The 25,262-nt window shown below is 37.1% G+C and overlaps 1 protein-coding gene and 1 long non-coding RNA gene across 3 annotated transcripts in view; both read left to right on the forward strand.

Moving 5' to 3' along the window:
* FHIT (fragile histidine triad diadenosine triphosphatase) overlaps positions 1–25,262 on the forward strand; it is a 1,445,250-nt gene that overhangs the window by 980,928 nt on the left and 439,060 nt on the right. The gene's annotated exons all lie outside the window — the stretch shown is intronic.
* LOC119864674 lies at positions 2,146–24,932 on the forward strand. Its single transcript, XR_005374844.1, has 3 exons — positions 2,146–2,281; positions 21,762–21,895; positions 22,865–24,932. It is a non-coding gene; the product is annotated as an uncharacterized LOC119864674 (long non-coding RNA).

A 25,262-nucleotide genomic window follows, 5' to 3' on the forward strand; every position in this document is an offset into this window, starting at 1 on the left:
ATCTGGGACATTGAAATATTGTATCTCACCCCCAATGAGAGCATGGAACCTCATCTGTCACTATTAAAAAGAACTTGAGACACGTGGTAAGATGAACTAGGTCTTCAGGGTTTTAGCTTTTCTTTGAACTGGCATTTTAGTGTTAACTCTGACTTGTGTTAGTGTTTGATTCTTACTCTTTCTGAGTTATAAGATTAACAAATAAATGGATTTGACCCTTACAAAGAATAGCATGTAGCTCTCTTAGGTCTCTTAGAACTGTCTTTTCAGATTACTCTAAAACCTCATCAAATTTGCCACAGTTTATATATAAAATCTCTTTTGGTTTTAAAATATATTAAAACCTAGTATAGCAGGTGATCTCATGGGCAACTGGCCAGTATTTCTTCCCTTTCTTGGTCGAAGCTTTCAGTTGGCATTCTGAAATATAGTTTTAGTCTTGACCTCCCTTCAGTCACTCTGGACCATATGTGGAAAATATTTTCTTATTGCCATTTTGACTTATGGTGATGTGCTTGCTACGGTGTGTGTTCATTTTGCTATAATTATATGTGCCAAGTACTTGCAGTGTATGTCTTTATCATGGTAACTGATAAGACCTTTAAAAAGTCATTAGATTTAGAAAACAGATGTAAAATTACTCCAAAAATTATTCTTGTTAACTGTTAAGTTTTAAAATATTCTCTTAAATATTACTGGATATTACCAAGTCCAGGCATTGTATGTGTTTGCAAATGGAAGAGAAGCTTTGTGGAATAGAATAGCAGAATATTCTCTGCTCCTGATTCTAAATGTTGTCAACCAGAATGGTTGCTAGAACTAGTAATTTTAATGAGATAACTTGTTGCAGGCATTTGCTAGATGGATCCATTTTTAACCTAGTAGATGGATAGGTGGATAGTTCTTCCTTTCTTTGTCCATATTTGGCAATGACGTTGCTTTTAGAAGCTTTGAGAGTTCAGGCATGATCTTCAAAATTGTAAAATTCTGGTAAGCACAACTTAAATATTTACTTGTTGTTTAAGAACTCAAGTATAGGATACTATGCCTTCTGTTTTTTTTTGTTTTGTTTTGTTTTGTTTTTACTTTTTTCTTTTTTAATCTTTGTAGAATCAAATTAGGAAAAGCAGCCTGGTAAAGTCAAAGAAATGCTGGATTGAGATTTGAGTGATTACAATTTAGTCCAGACCTGCAATTTAGAAACTATTTCCATTTTAGTAAAATTTGGTGATTAGACTAATATAATTTTTGGTTGATCAGTCTAAGTAATTAAGTATTTTTCAGTTTCAAAACCTAACCTAACCTTTTCAAACCTAAACTAATGCGGACCTGCCAAGTAGGGAAGAGCTAGACATACACTCTTTAACCCTATGTTTGTGGGGAGTATTAGAACCTAGAATCTAAGCTACTTAGTTTTCTCCCACATCTCCCTACCCACGACCACTGTCCAAACCTCACATAGTGAGATAATTGTACACAACACCTGTGCTCCTCACAGTACAATTGCAAAATCCATGAATTAATAAATCATTCCATTCTTCAGCTCTGAAAATCTTTGAATGTTAAATGTTTTAAGTTAATATCTTAAAGATCAGGAACACGGGTGTGGGTAGACATGCTTTCCAATGATGTTATTTTCAAACTGATATGTCTTGTCTCTCTTATGTTCCCAATACTCTGAGCAGTTTTCATACACCAGTTAGCTGATCACAGTCAGTTAATGGAATCTTGAAGGAATATGTTTGCAGTCAATAGGAATTATTCCTTGAGGATACCTACAGTAAAAATTCTGGTTCATGGCTGCTTCCCTATGAGACATGTCTTAGGGAGGTGCTATGGTAAATTATAGAGAAGGCCAGAGGTATCTGAGATAACCCTGCCCTCTGAGGGCTAAAATTATCTTTTGGGAAAGATAGTGAGAAACATCTGCTGCTGGGATCTATTGAAAAACTGCTCCTTCCCCATTCCATGCAGTCCTGGTAGGATTGGCAAGCCCAGTGTTCTGCTTTCATGTAGGCACTGGACCCGGACCTGGCTAATGTCATAGGCATATGCCCCAGTGATTGATCTGTGGAGCTGGTGCATTTTCTAAGTAGGGCCAATCAGAACATGTCCATGAGATTTGATAAATGAAGAGAGAAGGCTTAAAATAGAAAACTGTTGACCTGAGTTTCAGAACCTGCTTGTGGAAGGAGAGCATGAGGCTGGAAATAAACAGCAATTGCAAACAAGTAGAATTTGGTGATGGAAAGAGGAGATAGGGAGAGAAAAACAAGAAAGGGTATGTACCTGGATTTGGATTTGTCTGATATTTTGTCTTTAGAATGCCTAGTTGTATAAGAAAATTAATTCTCTTGGAATGCCTGGGTGGCTTAGTGGTTGAGCGTCTGCCTTTGGCTCAGGTTGTGATCCCGGAGTCCTGAGATTAAGTCCCACATCGGGCTCCTTGTGGGAAGCCTGATTCTCCCTCTGCCTATGTCTCTGCTCCTCTCTCTCTGTGTCTTTCATGAATAATAATACAAAAAAAATCTTAAAAAAAAAAAGAAAATTATTTTTTTCTTTCTCACTGAAGCTAATGTGATTTGTTTTTTGGTATCTACAACAAGGAGTCTTGAATAATGAACATAAGAAACCACCAAAGAACACAAAGCTGGCGTGTCTTAAAGCACCGTGTATTTTCAGAGAGAACGATCCCCTCTTTTGTTTTGCTTTCGGGTTGGTGGAAACATCTCAAGCATTCCCTGAATGCTAGTCTAAGAGCTTGTGTGGGTAGCAAAGTACCTGACATAAGCAGCTGCCCCATTTTGAAGAACTGCCAGGAAACCACTATTTCCTGGTCTCTCAGAAAACCATTAGTGCTCAGGATTGTTCTACCACTTTTCTTTTCCTTCTAAATTTACACATCTTCCATTTCAAACTAGTTTCTCCTATTTGATCCTTTCAGCCCCCTGCCCCAATACTGTTGCCTTTCATGTATGTTGCAGACTGCATTTTTTTTTTCCCAAAGTAAATTATCCTGTTTCCTCACCACTGAGGTGTGTTTTCCCCACTCCTCTTCTTACTAGTTCATTATTCTTTTACTTCTTAAAAGACTCTTTACTTGGCTTTAGAGATATTTCTGCTTACACAACCCTATTATGGTAAAGAGATCCTTTTTTTTTTTTTTTTTTTTGAGAAAATGTTCTATACTATTGTAGGAATAGATATTAGTCTTATCTCAAGAGGTGCTTTCTGTTTGAAGCCTTATTATCACTGAGGTCTTGAGAGTCTGTCTTCTGTTAGAGTTCTGCTATAATGGACACAAGTTAAGCCTTTCAAATCCAAGACAATTGTGTAAACATTGTTTCCGTAGTAAAATGCCTTTGGTCTTTCCTATTAGTGGAAACCATATGGCTTTTTGGATCTATGTCCTGATGCTGGGAGTTCCCCAGAGTCTCTTTTTATGAACACAAAGTGTGGCTGGAGGTAGGGCTTGTTTTAAATATACCTCATACCTTAAATTGGTTTCCACTGGTAGCCCCAAAAAACAAGTTGATGAATGCAAGCCAGAAAGACAGCACATGCTTGAAGAGAAGTTTTTTTTTTTTTTTTTTTTTTTTTGCCTAGTGACTGCAAGAAACTAGCAGCTTAGGAGACATAGATTGGGAAGAATATGAGGACCAGAGCTGGGCATAGACAGACTTTGGCATTGTTTGGAAGAACTGAGCCAGTGTACTCTCTCCTGAAATAAAAAATGTCATGAATACATGACAGCATGTTATCTAAGTAATATAACAGTATTCTCTGAATACTGTATGTACATTTGTATGTACATATTAAACATATTTTTTATATTAGTACACACATATGTTGGCTCCATCAATAAAAAGTGGACAGCAGCTCAAGGATGGATATCGTAGCAATAACATGGGATGCAAAAGTCTGTGGAGGAAGCTAAGACAACCTATAGAATAGTCTTTAGAAATGTAGGTTTCTCCTATCAGAATGATTAGAATGCCTTAATCCCATTGATTTCGTATCTTTATTTCTTTTCAACCACGTGAAACAAAACAAAGCAAAAATAACTCAGTTCTTAATGAATCCATTATAATTACTTTGATAAATCAAAGAACAAGCATAAGTGTCTCAAAAAGAACGCCAATCTTGCCACGAATAATACAATTACTTTAAGCAATTTAAGAATTTTTCTACAAATAACTATGTTTTTAAATATAGTCATTTGCAATAGTTCCTCTGTGAATACTTACGATGCTGACTATGAAATTGTGTTCCTTTGTCTTATTTCACTCTCAGTATATAGAAGTTTCTTGTTTTAGATTTAACTTTGTTTTATGATTATGTAGAGTACTTACATGTTTCCAAAATCGAATCTATAAAACAAGGTAAATGTGAAAAAGTGTAACTGTTCTCTCCTACTTGTATCCTATCTCTTCCTCCCACAGATTTTTAATAGTTTTTCATTCTGTTTTAAAAACAGAATGCAAAAAATAAATAAAAACATAATACATAGATACACATAGAGTTATAGACATATATGTGTGTACAATTGTGTGTGCACATATATACACATATGTGTGTATACCCATACACAGGTATCTGTGCCCCTTCTTTTTTTTTTTTTTTTTTTTTTTTTTACAAAGTTTGGGGTACTCTACACAATTGTCTCTGATTTGTTTTCCTTAGCGAAATATTCTAGAGAGCCCTCTGCTGTACTTTCTAGAGATATTTTCTTATAGTCTCATAGTATTCCCTTGTGGGATTCTGTCCTATTTTATTCAGTCCATTCCCTATTTATAGATATTTTTATTACTTCCAGTGTTTTGTTTAATAAATAATGCTGCAATGAACAGCTTTGTGCATTTATCCTTTTTCTCTTTGTCAGATGTCTTTTGGATAAGTACCCAGAAGTGGGCTTTCAGTGTCAAAGGATACATGCCTATGTAATTTTGCTAATTATTGATAAATTCCTTTCTGTATGGTTTGTATGTGCCACTTTGCATTCATGCCAACACTGTAGGAATGTTTCTATTTCCCCAACTTTGACCAACATACCTGTGGTTGAACTGAAAGCTATACCTGTCTGATAGGTAAGAAATGGTACCTTAGTATACTATTATTTTGCATATCTTCTTAAAAGAAAAGTTGAATTTTTTTCCATATGGTTAATATTTATTTGCATTTATTTTTCTGTGACTGATTAGTTCATATTTCTTACTTTTCTTTTTTAAAAAAGATTTATTTGAGGGATCCCTGGGTGGCGCAGTGGTTTGGCGCCTGCCTTTGGCCCAGGGCACGATCCTGGAGACCCGGGATCGAATCCCACATCGGGCTCCCAGTGCATGGAGCCTGCTTCTCCCTCTGCCTGTGTCTCTGCTTCTCTCTCTCTCTCTCTCTCTCTCTGTGACTATCATAAATAAAAAAAAAAAAAAAAAGATTTATTTGAGAGAGTGTGCACATGTGTAAGGTTGGGGAGGGTCAGAGGGAGAAAGAATTTCAAGCAGACTCTATGCTGAGTGTGGAGCCTGATGTGGGGCTCAGATCTCAACCTGAGTCACAACTAAGAGTCAGACATTCCACCGATGGCACCACCCAGACACCCCTCTAACTTATTTTTCTATGTGATTATTGATCCTTTTTTCCCTAATTTTTGAAGTCCTGTACATATTGAGGACTTTTTTCTCTGGTGTAAGTTATAAATATCATTTCCTAGTCTGCCTTTGGAATTGTTATCATAAAATATTTACTATAATCACCTTATATATCTTTCTCTTCCTTTATTGCCTCTGGATTTGAAATCATAATTAGACAAGTTTTCCTCATTCTTAGATTATTGACAAATTCACCTGTGTTTTCCTGTAGTACTTAATTTCATTTTTTCATAGTTAAATATATGATCCATTTGAGATTTATCCTGGTATATAGTACAAAGAATGGATATGATTTTATCTTCCATGTGACTATCTGCTTATCACATCAGTGCCTATTAACAACTCCATTTTCCCCTCTAATAATTTGAGGAAACAATATTTATCATGTCCTGAATATTCAGCTGGGTTTATCTTTTACCTCTTTGTAAAAAGTAAAAAAAAAAACTTCCTCAAAATCCCATTTCATAGATTGCCCCTTACTCTCCTCATTGTCCAAAAATAGGTCACCTGCATTTCCTAAACCAGTCCTTTGCAAAAGGAATGGCATTTCTCCTGTTGGTTTATCATAGCCCAAGGTTTTATAGGGGAAAGTGCTGGGGCTAAATTAGAGGTAGTTAGGTTAAGAGAGATGGAGGGATGGAGAGACGGGGATAGACATCAGTTAAATCACAATGTATTAGGTATTCTTTCTGGATTAAAAGCTTCTTGGGGGGCAGCCCAGGTGGCTCAGTGGTTTAGCGCCGCCTTCAGTCCAGGGCCTGATGCTGGAGACCCGGGATCTAGTCCCATGTCGGGCTCCCGGCATGGAGCCTGCTTCTCCCTCTGTCTGTGTCTCTGCCTCTCTCTCTCTCTCTGTGTCTCTCGTGAATAAATAAAATCTAAAAAAATAAAAAATAAAAAAAATAAAAGCTTCTTGGGGTCAGAGTTCTAACATGTCTTCATGTCCCTAACCACCAGCACAGTGCCTAGACATATTACAGGTTTGGAGATGATTATTAAAGAGCACTAAGTTGAGATAGTACTATTAACTGTAGTTTTATAATAAAACAACTATTTTTTCTACAACCTAGCAATAGTATGGCTGAAATAAAGATACTTAAAGTATATTAATCACTAGGTTCATAAGATCTAATATGCTGGATAAATGATTTAGCATTTGTTTTTTTTAAGTCCTCTTTTGACGTTTGAATGCTCTGCATAGAGTATCTTTTTTTCTGAGAACTTTATTATATTTTATAAACATTCCTTTTCTCTGGGTTGTGGTAGATGGGAAGCAGTAGATTGCACATTTTCTTAAAGACGAATCAGTGTGTTCTCTGTCACCTCAATACCACCTAGCTCTGTACCTGAAATATTGCTGACATTCTCTTAATATTTTTATCAAATGAATGAATGAATGAATGCTATCTCCTTTTTACAGCCAGTCGTGGAAACTTAGAGCTAAATTGCTCTCTCATGTCACTCAGCTGAAAGAAAAGTCTAAAACTTGCACACAGAAATCCATTGCCTTCTCTAGTGATTATATTCTTTTATATTCTCGGAGCTACAATTTTATAGTCCACAAACATGGAATCATAGTATTGAGAAAGCAGGCTTTTGTGGAAAATAATAACCAATGGTTTGAAAAGATAGAGGACTATTTTTTAACAGAGATTGAATAATAGCTATATTGTATAAAAGAATGAATTTATTCTTAACATGTGACTAATACAGAAAAAGAGCTAAACAGCTAAACTTAATTTCAGAATTATTTGCCATATTGGCCTCTGTCTCAGCTTCTTTTCCCATAATGTAGCATTTAGGATTTTCAACTTCTCAACCAAAGTTTGACTTTTATATGGTGCTTAAATGTCAGTATCTAATTTCTCAAGATGAGTTTACAGTTTGGGATAGGTGACTTTAGAGTATACTCTGCTCACCTCAGACAGGGCAAAGGATAAAGAAAATCTGTCAAGTTCTGATAACCTGTATCTCTTCATAAGCTTCTCCAATAAAAATGTGATTAAAATGTTTCATAAGGGTAGGGTTTTGCCTGTGGCAGTTTGAATTTCCTCAGCTTAACACATCATCAGTATGACATGTCACGCTTGGCTTTGTCAGCAATTCTTGTACACAGATTAAGTGTAAACATTTAAAATGACAGATTTAAATGTACTAAAGGAGCTGCTGGTAAAATGACACAGGTAAAGTGTTTCTAATAAAAACAGTATCGTCAAGTACTTACCAGATCTGGATTGGTTGCCTCAGTGTTCGTTGGGCATCTCCACTCGTGGATCACACAATATGTTCTTAGCAGCTCCTAGCCTTCTCCAGGTGGGAAGTTGACTCTGGTAAGATGTGTTCAGAATTGAGCACAGAAAAATTGGAATTTATCTGCAAAAGGAATGCAGCCTCTATTTTAAGAAAACATTAGCCCCACCATACTCACACCAATCAACATCTTGAGTTTTCATATTTAGCGTGCCTAACATTTTTTCACACGTTCTTACTGTAATGCCAAAACAGATTACATCAAAAAGATTTTCTTTTTTAAGAGACATTGAGTAGAACATACATATGGATATATTCTATAGCTTTTTGATATTTTCTAACATGTTATATTGATTTCTCCCTTTTTCCCCCCTAGGTATTTACTGGTATTTTCTCTCTGCCCCCGTCCTGAAAATATATAAACTCACACTCACACTTCCTACTTAACTAACATACTTGAGAATATTACTTTGCTAAACAACAAAGTAAATCTGGCTTTCCTAGGTATGTTTTGAGATTTATTTTTAAAAATATTTTTGCTATTTCCTCCAAGTTCACTTTCAACCCACTTATGGTGTGGCTGTATGTATGTTTATGCACGTGTGTGTGTGTGTGTGTGTGCAGGCACACATAGGTACTCTTTTGAGGTGGGTCTAGTGGGGGGAAATCTATTTATTGAGGTAAGAGTTTCAGTGAGATAATAAGAATATATGTGAAATTAAACTGGACGAGTAATTGCAACAGAAGTGAACTATTAAAGGAACAGTTGACTCCAAATTAAATTAGCAAAAATATCTGGTGTGGAGGTTTATTGAAGAGCAGCTTCTTTTTCATTACTACACACACACACACATATACACACATTCAATAAAGCACCCTGTTGAAACTTAGACTGTCCACTTAGAAATGCATACCGAGTCTGCATTTTCCTTAAACAGGATAATTTAATGGCAGAACTGCCTACCTGTTCTGCATTCTTGTAAAGAATTATGCTAATCTTACAAGGGGCCCTGCATTGCATGATTGATAAATTCATCTTACTTCCTCCTTGCCTCCTGTATGCCTTAGAGAACTTAGCTATAATGGATTAGGTTTAATTCTTATAGTCTTATGTTGTTTTTCTGACATGTTAAGTCGGAAAAAAAAAAAAAAGGCTGTGCTTTTGGCAATAAATCGTGGCCTGCTGGGAAAATCCACCCCTGCCCAGATGTGCCAGGTGGCCATCTACAAAGTCGAGTAACTCTTGAGTCTGAAAGAGCTGTTTTCCCTCTGAAGCTTACTCACACCATGCAATGTACTGAAGACATGTTGGATTGTGGTTTTTATGTCACAAGCCTTGGGTCCTAGAAGCAAGCAAGGAGAAATACTGTGCCCTCTAAATTTTAACAACGGCAAGAACAAGAAAATTTAAGAGAAATTCATAGTTTCATCTCCTTGGACTCTTTTTAAGTATTATGTTTAAAACCTAAATTAAGTTTTAAAAACAGAATTTCTCCAAAAATGCATAAACACGACCATGAGGCTTGTGGATACACATACACAAATACGTGAACACATGGATACTTCTATATGTTCAGTCCCTGCCCATTAGCCCGACCCTTGGCATCTACCACCATCCTTCTCACCTCTTCTCTGCACAGATTACCTACAGGGAACAAACTTCTTTTGAACTTTCCATCTCTTGTACTCAAATACTAATTTTTAGGTGGCTGAATCCTTGGGCTAGTCATTTCTGGCACAATCTCAATCCTTTTACCCTATAAAAGTTGCTTTTAAATTGTGTATCCTATAAAAGTTGCTTTTTGCATATTTGTGCATAGATGTGAAGATAGTTGGGAAGTCCTGACCTTTGGTTATACTTTTATGTTTTTCAACATGTTCATATATCACTATAATAACACACATACCTGTGTGTATGTGTACTTGTACATACATATCTGAAAGGACTTTTTGTCATTGTTTTACAAAAGTGGAATTTTATTCCTTTAATACTTATTTGTGGGGGCATCTGGATGGCACAGTCAGTTAAGTATCTGACTCTTGGTTTTAGCTCATGTCCTGATCTCAGGGTTGTGAGGTCAAGCCCCACCCTGGGCTCCATGCTGAACAGAGAGTCTGTTTAAGGCTCTCTCTCCCTCTATCCCCTCCCCTATGTGTGTGCATGCTCTCTCTTAAATAAATAAATAAATCTTTAAAAAAATAGTTATTTGTAGAGATCTTTTTAAAGCCAGTGAACAGCTCTAATTCATCACTTCGAGTGGCTGGAGCGTAATTGTACAACTATTCTCTGGCTGGTGGTATTCATTTGTGTGCAGGCATCATGTTGTTTTGTTGTACCACTACAAGGAAAGCATATATGATATTTTTAAAATTAAGATATAATTGACACATAATATGTTTTTAATGGGATAGATCATTAGACATGAGAGTACTTGATTTAAGAAATGGATATTTTTAATCTTAATAAATGCTGCTAGATTGTATCTCAAAAATAAAAAACCCGTTAAAGTTCACATTTTAACCTACCATGTATTAGAATACCCATTTCTCTGAATTCTCCCCAGGGATAGATATTTCTACTTATTGTCATTTTTATCAGCCTGGTAAGTATTATATCTTACTGTTTTGTTCATTTAAGATTCCCTGACTTCTAATGAGTTTGAGCATCTTTTCATTCCTGTTGGCAGTTTATATTTGCTTTTTTAAAAAATACCTCGTCATTTGTTTACCCATTTTTACGTTGTTTGTCCCCTCCTTGTCTCTTTGTAAGATCACTTTACCTTTCATGATCTTATTTTGTCCTTTCTGAAATTTTTTTCTCTAAGTCCAATGTTTTGGGAGTGACTTGCTATTCATTTCTGCATTCACACATATGTTCTTAGATTGCTTGCATGTCAGTTCAAATGGGAAGACATATGCTGGAAAAATAAGTTATTTTAAAGTTGCAGAGGACTGTGCATCTAGAGACAAGCACATCACGGAAATTGTATTTGTCAGAACTATTAGTTTCAAGATAGAGCTTTCAGTAATAAAAACTCTTGATGTGATCTAGGGGTAGGAGGTTCATTCCAGGTCCTTTCCATATTTTAAAAAGAGATTGTCTTTATTTCAAGGGGGCAAATATTGGTGATTTTTCTGCCTTTGTTGAAGGATATTAAGAGTATTATTATGACAAAAATATTTTTTCTGGTGTAACAGTATTCTATGAGGATGAATCCTCTCATTATACAGTGTCTGAAATTTTCCAGTTACTTCTTGAGTCTTATTTTTAGGTGTATGTGTTTCTTTATCATTTGAGTGTTATCATTTTTTTTGAAAACTCTGTCCTTTGAAATAATTGTAGATTTACAGAGTAGCAAATAATGCAACAGGGAGGTCCCATGTATACTTCATAAATCTTGTCAGCTTGCATATTTATAGTATAGTACCAAATGAGGAAATTTTCATCGGTGTAATACAAATTTATTCAGATTTCATCAGCTTTTCTGTGTGTTTGTGTATGTATGTGTTTCTATTTGGATTATTTTTTAACTCCAATACATGAAGAACATTCATCTGTCACTCACATTTTAAGTTCCAGATTCATAAATGAAAGTAGAACTAAGATCATGATAAAAGTAGAGCATTGGAATAGTTTTCTGAGTGATCATGTGGAATGCCATTCTGTGAGTACTTTCAAACAAATTAGGAAAGATTCCTCAAAGTGGGTATAGCTCCATGTAGGCCTGCAGGAAGGCAGGACATGTAGAAAATGCTCTCTAAAGATCCCACAGTTACCCATTCTTGGCCTTTTGATGAGAAACAGTTCAGCACTTTTACACTGGGCCAGTAGGGACTGTCTCTTGTTTAAGAATATATAAATAAATAATTAATGAGTATTTGTGGGAAGGTATGTTCTCCTGACTACAGTGACACCTGCTGAGATTGCTTGGATTGTAATTTTATTTTATTTTTTTTATTTTTATTTTTTTTTGGATTGTAATTTTATAACAGCTTTTTCCTAAATTAATCACATCTCTGTAATCAGGCAACCGTAGCTACTCTTCAGAAGTAATGTCTCATGTACAACTGTGAATAAGTAAATTAGTGCCAACTAGCATCTGACCACATGCTGTGACAAAGAATGTGTTCTTGAGCCGCAGCACTTCCCTTTCCTTTATGAATTGTCTTAGGGGATCTCTAGCACTTTAACAGTCAAACCAAGTGAGGGGATTATTGCTGATCCTCCACTGGAAATACAATCTGGAAATACTTTGATATTAATGGCATCCATAGACTGCAGGCCATAAGAGGGAAAAATCTGCCATCTTAGCTCACTGGTCCAATTCCTTATTTTTTTTTTTTTATAAGTAAACATGTTCCAGAAAAGTGAAATGATATTTTTACAGGTGTAAAGATAATAAGTACCAAAGTCTTGACTAAAATTCAGGAATGTCCCAGGCACCTGGGTGGCTCATTCAGTTAAGTGTCTGACTCTTGATTTCAGCTTGGGTCATGATCTTAGGGTCATGGAATCAGACCCTGCATTGGGCTCCATCCTCAGCATGGAGTCTATCCCTCTTCTCGGCTCCCTCCCTTTGCTATCTGTCTCTCTCAAATAAATAAAATCTTAAAAAAAAATAAAATTCAGGAATTTTCTCTGGAAAGATATTCTTGCCACAATAACACTGTAATACTCTGTTCACTTTTATGGATGAAATAATTTTATAGATCATTTTATGGATGAATTAAACCAGTGTCCTAATATCCTGTGAATAGTCTACAAAATTTTCCCAGATTATTTTTCTCTTCTCTGTTACTGGAATATTCTAAGGAGACATAGGCGATCCTGTGGCAGGCAGCCATCTCTTGTGATGAACAACTGATCTGGTCGGAGTAAATATGAGCGTTCTCATGCTCATGCTAGGCCAACATAACATAATTTAAAGTTTTGTAAAGCTTTCTTTTTTTCCTCTCCAAGAATCCAGAATAAGTTTAATTGGGGTCTAGTGTAGGTTTTTGCTGAAGGTTTGAGTAGTCTTCAGAACCAATATACCATGGACTAACTCAGCTGTTCATTAGCATTGACTATTAAATGTTATAATGGAAAAATTTGAAACATAGGCAAAAGTAGAGTGACTAGTATAATAAATTCCCACATAAGCCATAGGATTCAGCACTACAAAGGTGATCAGTGTTGGTTTTAGAATGAGTACACACGAATAATTCTGTTTCCTTACAGATGGCCCTTCTATTCCTTTGCGGGGAAGAGGTTCTGGAGTGTTGTTAAATGGTCCTTTCCATCTGGCTGTCTGCCTGATGTAGTATCTCTCTTCTCTGGCTGTCTCTTGATAGTACTTCACAATAGTATTAGTGTTAAGGGTAGCACTCAGAAATGTAAACCCACGATATAGAATGTAGAATAATGGCTGGAATACACTGTGGGTGACTAGAGGGAGCCATATTTTCCATAACGTGTCTGGCCACTTCTGGGTTGGTGAAATAGCAGGAGAGTGTCTGAAGTACATCCTCAGTTTCTGAAATAACAGTGGATAAATGGCTACATCATTTGTAAGATCTGTGAATTAGATTAGATACAGGTGAAATCTGTATTGGAACAGGAAAGACCTTTACAGAAGCTTGAGTCTCTTCAAATTTGGCTGAGTACTATTAGCACAGGTCCTGTTGTAAGTGAGGTAAATGGTTCTCTTCCCTGGTGTATTTAAAACGTTTTTTTTTTTTTTTTTTGTTTTGTTTTTTAAGATTTTATTTATTCATGAGACACACAGAGAGAAGGGCAGAGACATAGGCAGAGGGAGAAGCAAGCTCCCACCGGGGAGTTTGATAGGGAACTCAATCCCAGGACCCTGGGATCATAATCTGGGCCAAAGCAAGATGCTTAACCATTGAGCCACCCAGGTGCCCCCCCAACTGTATTCTAATAAGCTCTTCTGAAGATAGGGACTGTGTTCTCGCTGGTTGTCTGTGTCTAATGTCTGGAGATGAATGTCGACATTTGTTGAAAGGATGGTGGATAGATGGATGTGTAGATGGACAGGAGTGAAGAAAGGCATCTTATGGAATAAAACTGAATCAGTAGCCTCAACATTTTAGATGTCAGAGTGTGATGTCAGAGTGTTTTAAAACCTGGCTGGCCCATTTTTAAGCAGATATCATGAAGGAAATTATAGCATTGAAATAGGCCATTCTATTATTGTCTCTGGTCACATTTTTGGAACCCATTTAAAAGTTCAGTGACAGTTTCTCTCTCTCTCTTGCTTTTTATTTATTTATTTTTTAAGAAACAAAAAGATTATGATTCTAGAAGAAATACACTGGTGCTTCAGTTTAATGCTGTCCTTGAAGTTCAAACTATAGTTTCTCGGTAGAGGTTAAGATCTGGTTATGTTATACGATAATTTTGACATTTTAATGATTAAATTTGCTTATCCTGGGCCCATTTTATACACAATTCCATTCTTTAAAAGTAATTTTGGTAACATGTAGCATAATTCTGGTGATAGATCCTGGAAAAAGGTGAGGATAAAAGTAACTGGGACATGTTAGGGAATATTGTGTTCTGCTCAGTATTATCTGCAACAGAAAAATCAAACATGGTCAAACAGAATTTGTAGGATTCATGTAACTCATAGGCCACTGTCAAATATCAGTCCCTGAAATACTGGAAAGGAGGTTAGCTATCATTTCTCATTTTGCAGATGGAATGCATGGAAGAGGAGTTGGTTAACTTGATCCCGTTGGCAACAGAACCCTCCTTGGCACCTCAGGGGCACCCTCAACCACTGTCTCTGATCCACTATCTCTGACCCCCTATTTCTGCTTTCATAGCCGGGGCTCAGCATTGTCCTCTGCATTGAGGCTCTGTATTCCTAAGAACCTTTCTGTATTTTTCAGGTCTTATTTTGTCTGTGTTAAATAGGACCATTTTTTTTTTTCTTGCATTTGCTATCCTGTGAGGTGTTTTCTGTTTCAGTATCTTGGTTACCCTATTCTGGATACCACACAACATGTTACTAAAGGGTTTACAATGTTTAGATTAGGAACAACACAATGTGGCATAAAATGCTTAGTGTAATAAGAGAGTATTAGTATCTTTCTCTCAAGTTAAGGCAGTGGGATTAATGTCTATTAGTACAGTGTTTTACATTTTTTGTCAACTACATTTCTCCTCCTCAACATAAAATACAAGAAAAATTATATGTTCTCCCTTCCTAATTCAGGAATGCATCCATTAGCTCTTCACAGTTCTTCTGGATTTCTTCTTAATCCTCAAGTGCTTTTTAATTTATACTTAAATGTATTTCTACTATTCTTGAAATTACATGGAATGTTTTAGTAATTTACATACTTCAGGCTAAAAACATAACAAAAACATAAAACCAAAAACTAAATGGAGTCCCAAAGGTCAGTTTTAGGAGAAGCTACAGAACTTTGTGCCTTTTGTATCTTATTCTCATGACATTAATTCTCTCCCTGACATTCATTTCCTTCCAATCAAGGCTAGGAACCTCTGACATTTGACACACTTTTCTGAGGGCACACAATTAAATAGCAATGAAATGTGATGGTGGTCTTCCAATTTCAGTGGACTCCAAGGTTCCTTAGTCCATTATGTCTCAATTTGCTGGTTTCCTCATTCATAGGATATAAATTTAATGCAATGTGTCTCACCTGACTTAAAAGAAAAAAACCCCAACAGATTAGGTGATGTCAGAGAGCATCACACACAGTAAGAATAGGTATTGTTTTACAACAATTTTATGATATGATCTCTCTGTTAAGTATCCTAGATTATGAAGGGAAATTTCCTTCTTACTGATATTGCACTTGCCTACATCCCACCCATCTGAGTGGTGAGCCACAGCAATGAGCACAAACTCTTAACCAAAAGTTGACTCTCAGTATCGGGTTTACTTGGCTCACTACCAAATCCACTTGTATGATTTATTCTACTTTGGGTTAATAACTAAGCACCAAGCCTTTCCTACAGCTAACAGTAGCATGATTTCTCTGATAACTCCTTCAGAAAACAATACCTTAACTTGAATATACTGGAAAGAAAAGTAAATATTTTAGACTTCTACATTCTCCATTACCCATGAGGGAAATATTTTAATGATCTTGTGCTCCATATAGTTTAAATTTATAGTTGAAATTTTGTTCTCTGCAGTAATACTGCTGTAGATTATTAATAAGCTCTCATTCTTTGTGAGATAATTTGTTACCTTAACACCAGTGCCAATGCATTTTCCTCTGGATCTCTTGAATTATTCCATCCAAATGGGAAGAATTTGCCAAGAAGATAGAAAGAGAGATTGAGAAATGTAGACTTGGTTAGTTAGAAAATGGCACCTGTGCTGGACTTCCCCCCGCCTTGGGTATTTCTCAAAACCACAGGCTGACAGGGTTGGTGTTTTGCAGGTGGTTCTTGGTTAGACAAAAGGGAAGAACATCCTCAGCCCTAATGAACGTGCCATGTCTGTTATGTGTGCAGGCATTCTCCTTGGAATACCAGTAAGAGAAAATTAAATCAACTCACGACAGCTATCTTGCATATCTCACCTGGGAAGGTATGCATGTGGTAGGACAGGCACTGCTTAACATTAATCAGCCTCCTGAAGTCATTACATTCATGAGGAAATGTAATTCACATGTGATTACTTTTTAATTTACTCTGTAATCACATTCCAAGTGAACGGGCCAAGCTTAAAATGAAATTTAAAAGTCAAATACTGCTTTGTATTAGGAATTCACAATTTTTATATGCACTTAGGTTAATAAAGATTTTACAATAACCATTTGTGGCGGAGCATATGATAATTTTTTGATGAAAGTTAGTGCCATACCTTAGATAAAACGTATTTGATTTCCCTCCAAGTATTCAACTGGACCCAGGGAGTCTCAGAACTCTGCTGAATTCCTGCTTCATCTAAACTTTATTTGAAAAAAAAAAAAAAATCATCCAAGCATTCCTCAATCCCAGATCTGAGGTTGCAATGAACTAATGTATTTTTAATTTGTACTGTGCCTGTGAGGCGTATCCATTTGTTTTATCCATCATCAGAAAGTGTGTACAGAACCTTATAGTAACTGACTTGAGCTCATCAAGGGGAGTGCCAGTGCCTGCAGTAAGAATCTTCCTCCAACACTCTGGCCTTTCAAGTTTACAAAGTTGCAAAGCTGCTGTGTTTGTTTCATAATAGCATTTGCCTTTAAATGAAAAGTGTGAAAGCCTACAACCAGCTAGTTGTGGGTAGAAGAGGATAGGTGTGTGCTTTTCTTCATCAGCCAGAACTGAGGTCGGCTGAGAGAAATGTACAAAGGATTTACAGTTTCTAGTGAATACAAGGCAAATTTTTATTGTTTGGTCCTACTTGGCATTGGACTAAACAGCCTCAAGAAGTACTAAGATCTTTTTCCCAGAAAATACACCAAATCTGAGTTCCACTTTCCAGGATTGCTGTGTAGTGTTGCCAAACATTAGTTATTAACTCTCAGGTTTTAAGATATTTGTGATGTCTTATGCTAACTTTGCTATTACTCACCTTAGTTCATTTTGTTTTGTTTTAACTTAAAGTACTTTGGCATTGTTGTAAGCCAGTACTATTTAATAAAAATATAGTGAAGCAAATATGAGATTTTCTGGTATCCGAGTTAATAAAGGAAAAAATTAGCAGATGAAATTAATTATAATGTATTTAATCTATTATATCCTGGCTGTTATCATTTCAAGGTATAATCAGTATACAACCCTGTAAGATGAGCTTTCTTACATTCTTTTTTTCATAATACTCTTTGAAATCTTGTATTTTATATATACAACACATCTCATTTTGGACTAGGCACATTTCAAGTGCTCAAGAGCCGTATGTGGCTAGTGGCTACTGTATTGGACAGAGTAGTGTTAAGGTATGGCATTCATAGAATCATGACTTTGAGATACTGGTTATGTTTTCTTTTCTTCTTTGGAATAAGATTTATTTATTTACTTGAGAGAGACAGAGACAGCATGGGTGGAGGGAGGCGAGGAAGAGAAGCTCAAGAAAGCTCCCCACGAGTGCAGAACCCAATGAGAGCCTCAATCTCATAACCCTGAGGTCATGACCTGAACCTAAACCAGGAGTCAGACACTTAACTGACTGAGCCACCCAGGTACCCCCTTGGTTATATTTTCTTAAATGCCCACTAAATAAATGCATTGCTTTTCAATTTTTTTAAAGTTAAATTTAGTGAATGAAATATGCACCTTACTCTGAGAAATCCTGACTTAATAAATAGTTTATCTGCTTGGTGGCTATTTACATGATAGACATCCCTCATGTGCATTGGACTCTACATGGGTATTTGTACTTATCTGTGGTCCCCAGCATATGAGCCAAAACTACGTGTTTTGTTTTTTTTTTTTTTTCCTCACAGAAAAGCACAACAGACTTTAAGGGAATGAAATCAATATAATCTTGCTTTATTTTTTACAAACAAAATGTTTACTATGTATGGTATGTATATACTATACTCATATGAACTTGCTATGTATAGTATGTCTGTGCAACACACGTACACACTTATTGCTCCATGTTATAACTATTAATGGGATTAAAATCTTTATAATCTCCTTATAGCTGAGGCCAGCCCAATTATAACACCTGGCCTGAGAAATGAGACTCTCAGAGGTCTTGTGTCCCAGGCCATTGCATCTTTCATTTTCATCTGCATAATGTGATGTCTAACCCATTGTAATAGACAAAATTATGACACCTCAAAGATGTGCACATCCTAGTCCCCAGAACTTGTAAAGGGTACCTTGTGTGCCAAGAGGTACTTTGCAGGTGTGATTTAAGTTAGGATTTTGAGATGGGATGATTATCCCAGATTCCTCAGGTAAACCCAGTGTAATCATGAGAGTCCTTATAAATGAATAAGGGAAGCAAGAGAGTCAAAGCTAAGTGAGGGAGATGCGGTGTGGGAATTAGGATGATGTGACATAGGAGGACTCATTGTGCTGTTGCTGCCTTTGAGGATGGGGCCATAAGCCAGGGAATGCAGGTGGCCTGTACCAGCTGGGTGGGTCAAGAATATGCATTCTCCTCTACAGCCTCTGATCTTTTCATGTTAGCCTGGTGAGGCACTTTTAGACTTCTGGCTTCTAAACCCATAAGATAATTTGTTGTTTTACATCTTTGAATTTGTGGCAATTTGCTACAGCAGCAGATGGAAACAAATCCATGCACCCTGAGTAATCAGGTGATTAAAAATTCTTCACTTTCAACTTCCTTCAATAGTAAGAGGAGCCGGTTCTTTGGCATAGACACCAAGCAGCTCTTTCTCGGGGAGACCTTCCAGAGCTGCCTTTTTTTTGTTCCTGCTGTTCTTGGTGTTGTCTTGCAGCATTGCCTATATCTTACCATGATGCAGTTGGGTCTCTCCGTGGTACACTTTCCTGGGCTAGGATTTTGTGTCCCCACAGCCAACCCTTTGGCAGCCCCCAGAAGTTTTTAAATGTATTGAGTATGTGCCTTAAGACCTCGGTCTTACACTTTCATAAAGTGGCCTGTCAAGCGCACGGTCACAGGATGTCTGCTCCCCAACCTTCCCACTTTGTTGGTTTCAGTATGGTAGAAGGTTGTCCATTTATTTTCCAAAACTTTCTGAGGAATTGACACTTGAGAATTCCTTAGTCGCTTAAATAGTGTTAATGTTTTTATTCTATTTGGTTTTCTTTTAGCAATTTATCATCACATTGCAGAGTATTACTAGGCAGTTGATGAGGAGTTTCACTGACTACTCCTCTGTCAAAATGAGCAAACCTGTACCCTGAGGCCTTGGTGGGATGAACACTGGGTCCAATATCCACTGAGACCTAAACCAAGAACAGCTTTGTTCTACCCTATGTGGCCTGAGGCAGGTCTGTGCTCAACAGCAATGATCTCTTTTCCTGATCAGTGATTGTACTCATGCCTGCCTTTAGGTTTGGAAAGGATTGTGATAATTCTTGTGAAGTCTTTAAGTGTATCCTAAGCATTCATGCTTTTGAAGTGTATTAATTATACTCCTCATGGTGAAGGATTTTAAACTCTGAGAAATCTTCGTCTTCCTATTGAAGATAGTTTGATATTTATGATTCTACCTTTTAAGCAAAATGCCATTCGCTTAGTTTGAGGTCATCCTACTCCAGTGTCATTAGAATGAATGATTTAAAAACACATATGTAGTAATCTGTTTCTGGCCTTGGAAATGATGGACTGATCACTCAGCTTATTTGAAATAGCTTCCTGTTGATTGTGTTTAAGAGAAGTCAAGACAAGTCATGAGCCTACATCTTATAGTTTTTATTAGTTTTAATTTCAAGAGTGGTGGTGGAATCATGTGAGAGAGGGTAGGAAAAGAGAGAGGCACAGAAAAGCATGGGAATTGAAATAAATATGTCCCTGCTGAGGTCCTAAATAGGTAGGCAGCATGTAGAATAAAGATGGCAAATGTGTGCCCCAGGATAGTACTCCCCCTGGCTGACTGAACTTGGAAAGCTCATTCACATAGCTGACGTATGTGGCCCTAGTATCCTCTCAACAGAAGCATACTCTATATTGATCAGAGATGGCCATTAAATGCAAACCTGTTGTTAGACTGTTCATGTGTTCATAAGAAAGAAGAAGAGGCAGAAGCAGAGAGAATATAGAGGTAGGGCAGTACCACTCATACAAGTGGAAAGCAGATTTCTCTCAAATTAGAAAGGTCAGGAATTAGGAAGGCATGTGAAAATTAGGAGGGCACAGGTCCTAGTGGGCAAAATCAGCAGTATTTTGTGTGACTAGAGGCCTGGTTACTTTATTAGGGGTGAATGGATCCCAGACAGTCAAGGGCAAAGTCACCTGCAACCTGATTGTACCTAAAATTATCTGGCAGATATGTATGGAGATGCACGTGTTAATTGCATTTGTTTGAAAATTGTTTCTGGGGTAGGCCCCTGAGGTACTGTATTTCTGACCAGCTCCCAGGCGACGTCAGTACTGTTGGTCTGGGGACCACATCTGAGTAGCAAGGATGAGAATCCGGTGAGGGCACTGATGCCAAACAGACTTGTTCTCAAGCTAGTGTTCTCTTTCCAGGCCCTTCTGGCTGAAGGCCTCTCCTGGAATTGGCCTACCAGAGCTCGTAGGAAGATGCACGATGGTGTTAGCCCCTGAGCAGAGGGATTTTGCAAGTCCCAAATAATGTCATGAGCTTCCTTAGGAGCCAAAGCACTTCCTCTTAGATATTTTCAAATTATTCAAAAATGTTCTGGTGTTTTTTTCTCACAGTGTTCCTGTGTGGAAAGGTGGGTGGTAATGCTGTTTTCTCTTCCATCTGCTCCTCCTTTTCAGGCCCCCTCTTTATTTCAAGGCATTCTTGGTCCCCTCTATAGATAGTTATCCTGAGAGTTCTCAATTAAGTACAATTAATACAAAGTCAACCAACCTAATTTGATCAGAAATTAAATCTAGGATTTTGATATGGAAATAAAAAAAATGCCCCATTAAGTCCCCACAAACCACCCTTGACACCTCCACTGAATGTATAATTAGGTCAGTGGGTTATTTCTAGGGATCCAAATCCAAGAATTCAAGATGGCCCATGAGGACTAGAGCCAAGATCTGGAAAACTACTCTGGGGTGGTTGGTTGGTTGGTTGGTTGGTCTATATGTCTGTCTTTTTCTTGTTCCTTCTCCCACTCCCTTTCTCTCCCTTATGAATCCTTGTTTCTCTTTCTTTCCATGTGTAGACAGATTGTCACAGCCTTTCTCTATATAGAGGAGCGAACACAGAAAGTTGCTTGATCAGATGGTGCTGCTCATAGCTCCACTTAGTCTCCCTCTTTTCTACTTCTAGATGTCCTGTAGAGGACATGGCCTTACCCAGCCTCTGTGTTGATGATGCATAGGTCAGATTTCCACCCTGGTCACTTATTCATCCACAGAACAGAGGTAGAACCACAGAATGCAAACTCCATTTCCATCTGTGAGGTAGGTAGCCATGGTCTCTGCCTTCTTGAAGAGCATCTGTCACATTCCCATGTTTCCAGCTCCAACCTCTCTGCAGAGTCACAAATTCACATCTGCATTTTGTCCCCTTGCTTTGGGGCTTTCTGTGGGACTCTGTATTACTAATCATCCTTCAGGCCCACTCAATGTTTGACTGTCTTTTACCTTTATTTGTGGTGTTTTTTTTTTCAGTTGCCTTGTTTCTATTTATTTAAATTATACTGAACTTTTGGGGGTTTTTATGTTAATTAGATTTGGTGGTCTTTTTGTTTCGTCTCCTTTACTCTAGAATGTTTAAAAATGATTTTTCTAGTGCTTTTATTATTTTACTTATTTGTTTATTTTTAAAGATTTATGTATTTAAATCTCATGAGAGAGACACAGAGAGGCAGAGACATAGGCAGAGGGAGGGACACAGGCTCCCTGTGAGGGAGCCCGATGTGGGACTCGATCCCGGATCCTGGGATCATGCCCTGAGCCAAATACAGACGCTCAACCACTGAGCCACCCAGGTGTCCCTGTTTTTATGTTTTAACTAAAACATTTGTAACATTTAAATCTTTGATATGCCTTATGTTTACTTGGAATACATTGTGAGATCCAATAAAATTCTTTCCAGTGGCATCACGGCCCCAAATACCTATTTGTTGATTAATCCATTTTCCCTCACAGATTTGAAATGCTGTCTTATCATATATGACTTTCTTAAATATTTGAGTTTAACCTTTATAGCTTTATGTTTTTGTAAACAAGCCATAAGAATTGCCCTTATGTTCACATAGTACATTTATTTCAAGTCAGTAGATTTGAAATACTTCCCCTTCCTTTTCTAGTAGAGAAGCTACTACTGTAACTATCTGATGCCTGCTTTTAGAATTATGTGTGCATTATCTCTGACCCCGACCCCTTTCCACCTTTGTTCTTATAGTTTTTTTCTTTCTTTCTTTCTAGCTTAATCCCACTTTCTGGCCATTAGCCACTTTAATGTGTCACTTCTGAGCAACTATCGCTCTCATCTCAGAAAAGCAGATCTGACTGTTCTAAAGGAAACAAAAATAGCAGAGCAAGAAGAGAATGTGGGACATTATTTTAGTTCTGTGATGTCATCGGTCAATCAGAATCTGAGTTTCCAAGTGTTGTTTGCAGCTCTGTTTGGATTACAGCATTTTGACTGGTTGGCTTCTGCATGATGTTTGAGAATCATTAATTCTTCTCAGAATAGTTTATTCCCCACTGAAAAGCAGCTGACTTAAACATATTGGAAAGCTGAGTGGGAGCCATCACCAACTGACCTCAGTATGAGTCATTCTTAAATATTCCTAAAAGAAAAGCATATTCTTTGGTCCTTTTCTCTCTTTGAAGTTGGGAGAGGTGGCAGCTCAAGGCGTACATGGCTTCCACCTCTAATGAGCAGTTTTATTGAACAAGTGCAGGATTATCAAGAACTTAACCCACCAACTCCCAAGAATACAGAATGTTCCAGAGTTTAATTTTCATTAAGCAACTTTTTCATCTCCTAGCAAAATAGTCATTCTTTGTAAAAGGAAAATTGTAGGTAACTGTAGAAAGCTGGAAAACCATTCATGTTATTTCTAAAACAGTCTTATTCTGTGAAACCCAATCTTAACCACAATCTAGTCAATTCAGTAATGACTGCATAAATAGGTAAAATGTTCAGGCTGGTACTTATAGGCCATGTCTTGCAATAATACGTCAAATCTCAGGGATCTAGAAAGGTCATTCTTGTGTAGTCATTTGTAACCTGCTTGCAAGGAGGAAGGGAAGAGGCAAGAGCCGAGTTGGAACATTTGGCAAAATTGCCCCAAAGTATGAAACCAAAGACCCAAATATTGATTGTGGGGAGGTTTCAGTAAAATACTCAAAACATGAAGTGAGAGACTTTAAGCAAAATTATATTGCAACATGCAATTTATTCACTGAAATGGAATTTTTAAAGTAAGATTGAATAATAAAAAAAAAAAACCCAAAACAAACAAAAAACTCCCTTGAGATTTAGTTGGGTAATAAAAGCTTTTTTTTTCTTTTTTTTCCCCCATCTGTCCCCCACCCTGTGCTTTGAAAATTGAACACCTGTCAGATTCTTCTTTTTCCTTTCATTTCTTTGACTTGTCAGAGGAAAAAGGTCAGAAGTGATCACCAACTCTACTTTTTAACAGACAGAAGGCTGTAATTGAGAGTAATACCTCTGCAATTTTGTAGGCAGGGGCTGTTTCGGGCTGGCTTTCAAAAGCTGGGCTAGAAGAGATATGCTGGTTATTCTGTAAGTGAATCAACTTCATTCACCGTGCACAGATCATTTCTGATTTTTACTGAAATGCAGCTACACCACTCACATTAGTGTCCTTCTTTTGGATGAATAGGAATATATTCTATTTTTAACATCTACTGGGGTGCCCTAAAGCTAGAAAGAAATTGCTTTGTGAGAGGTCTCTGGAAAAGTCTCATTTTGAAATTGTGCATTCTTAAGAATGGTTTGTTCTTAAGAGTGATTTATTATCTTTTTTCTGAGAAGTTTACATCTCTGTTCAGTATTTAAGGTGAAAAACATGTGTTTGTCTTTAACAGAATTAGATGCAGTGTTTTTCATCTTAGTATGGTATACGTTGTGGCATAATTTAGAAATGTTTTGAAGTTGCTGAATTGACTTCTTTATAAAAAAATTGATTTCTGTCAAAACTGGAAGAATAATGAAGGAATCCCTTAACTCACCATATGAAACTTTGTGAAACTTATGTCTGTGTCCAAAATTTTCATTGCTCATTAGAGTTTTATGTTTGAAGGGAGGTGCACAATAAAAGGAATTGTTCTGAAGAAAATTTACACTTAAAATCTAATTTAAACTGCTTGTTATATCTAACTTTACAAAGTACAATCTTTCAATTAAAAAATACCAAGGGGTGCCTGGGTGGTTTAGTCAGCTAAGCCACTGACTCTTGATTTTGGCTTAGGTCATGATCTCAGGATTGTGGGATTGAGCCCCATGTCAGGCTCCCTGCTAGGCATGGAGTCTGCTTAAGATTTTCTCTCTCCTTCTCCCTCTATCCACTCTATTCTCTTAAAAAAAACAAAAACAAAAAACAAAAAAATAAAAAACAAAAAATAAAAAACAAAAACCCTCCCAAATGTAATACATGATGGAAGCCTGTCAGCATCTATAGTATAATGTGTTCATCTTTCAGCAAGTAAAAAAGTGAGGTAGAGGAGAGAGAGGCAGGAAACAAGGTGGGAATGTCTCAACTTGAGGGAGCTGAGTCTTGTTTCCCTTTAAGGTAATAGTGATAAAAAACAAAATTAAGACCCCTTAGCTTCACAGAGACCTGTTACAGCC

This window comes from Canis lupus, chromosome 20 (assembly GCF_011100685.1).
Source record: "Canis lupus familiaris isolate Mischka breed German Shepherd chromosome 20, alternate assembly UU_Cfam_GSD_1.0, whole genome shotgun sequence".
NCBI lineage: Eukaryota > Metazoa > Chordata > Mammalia > Carnivora > Canidae > Canis > Canis lupus.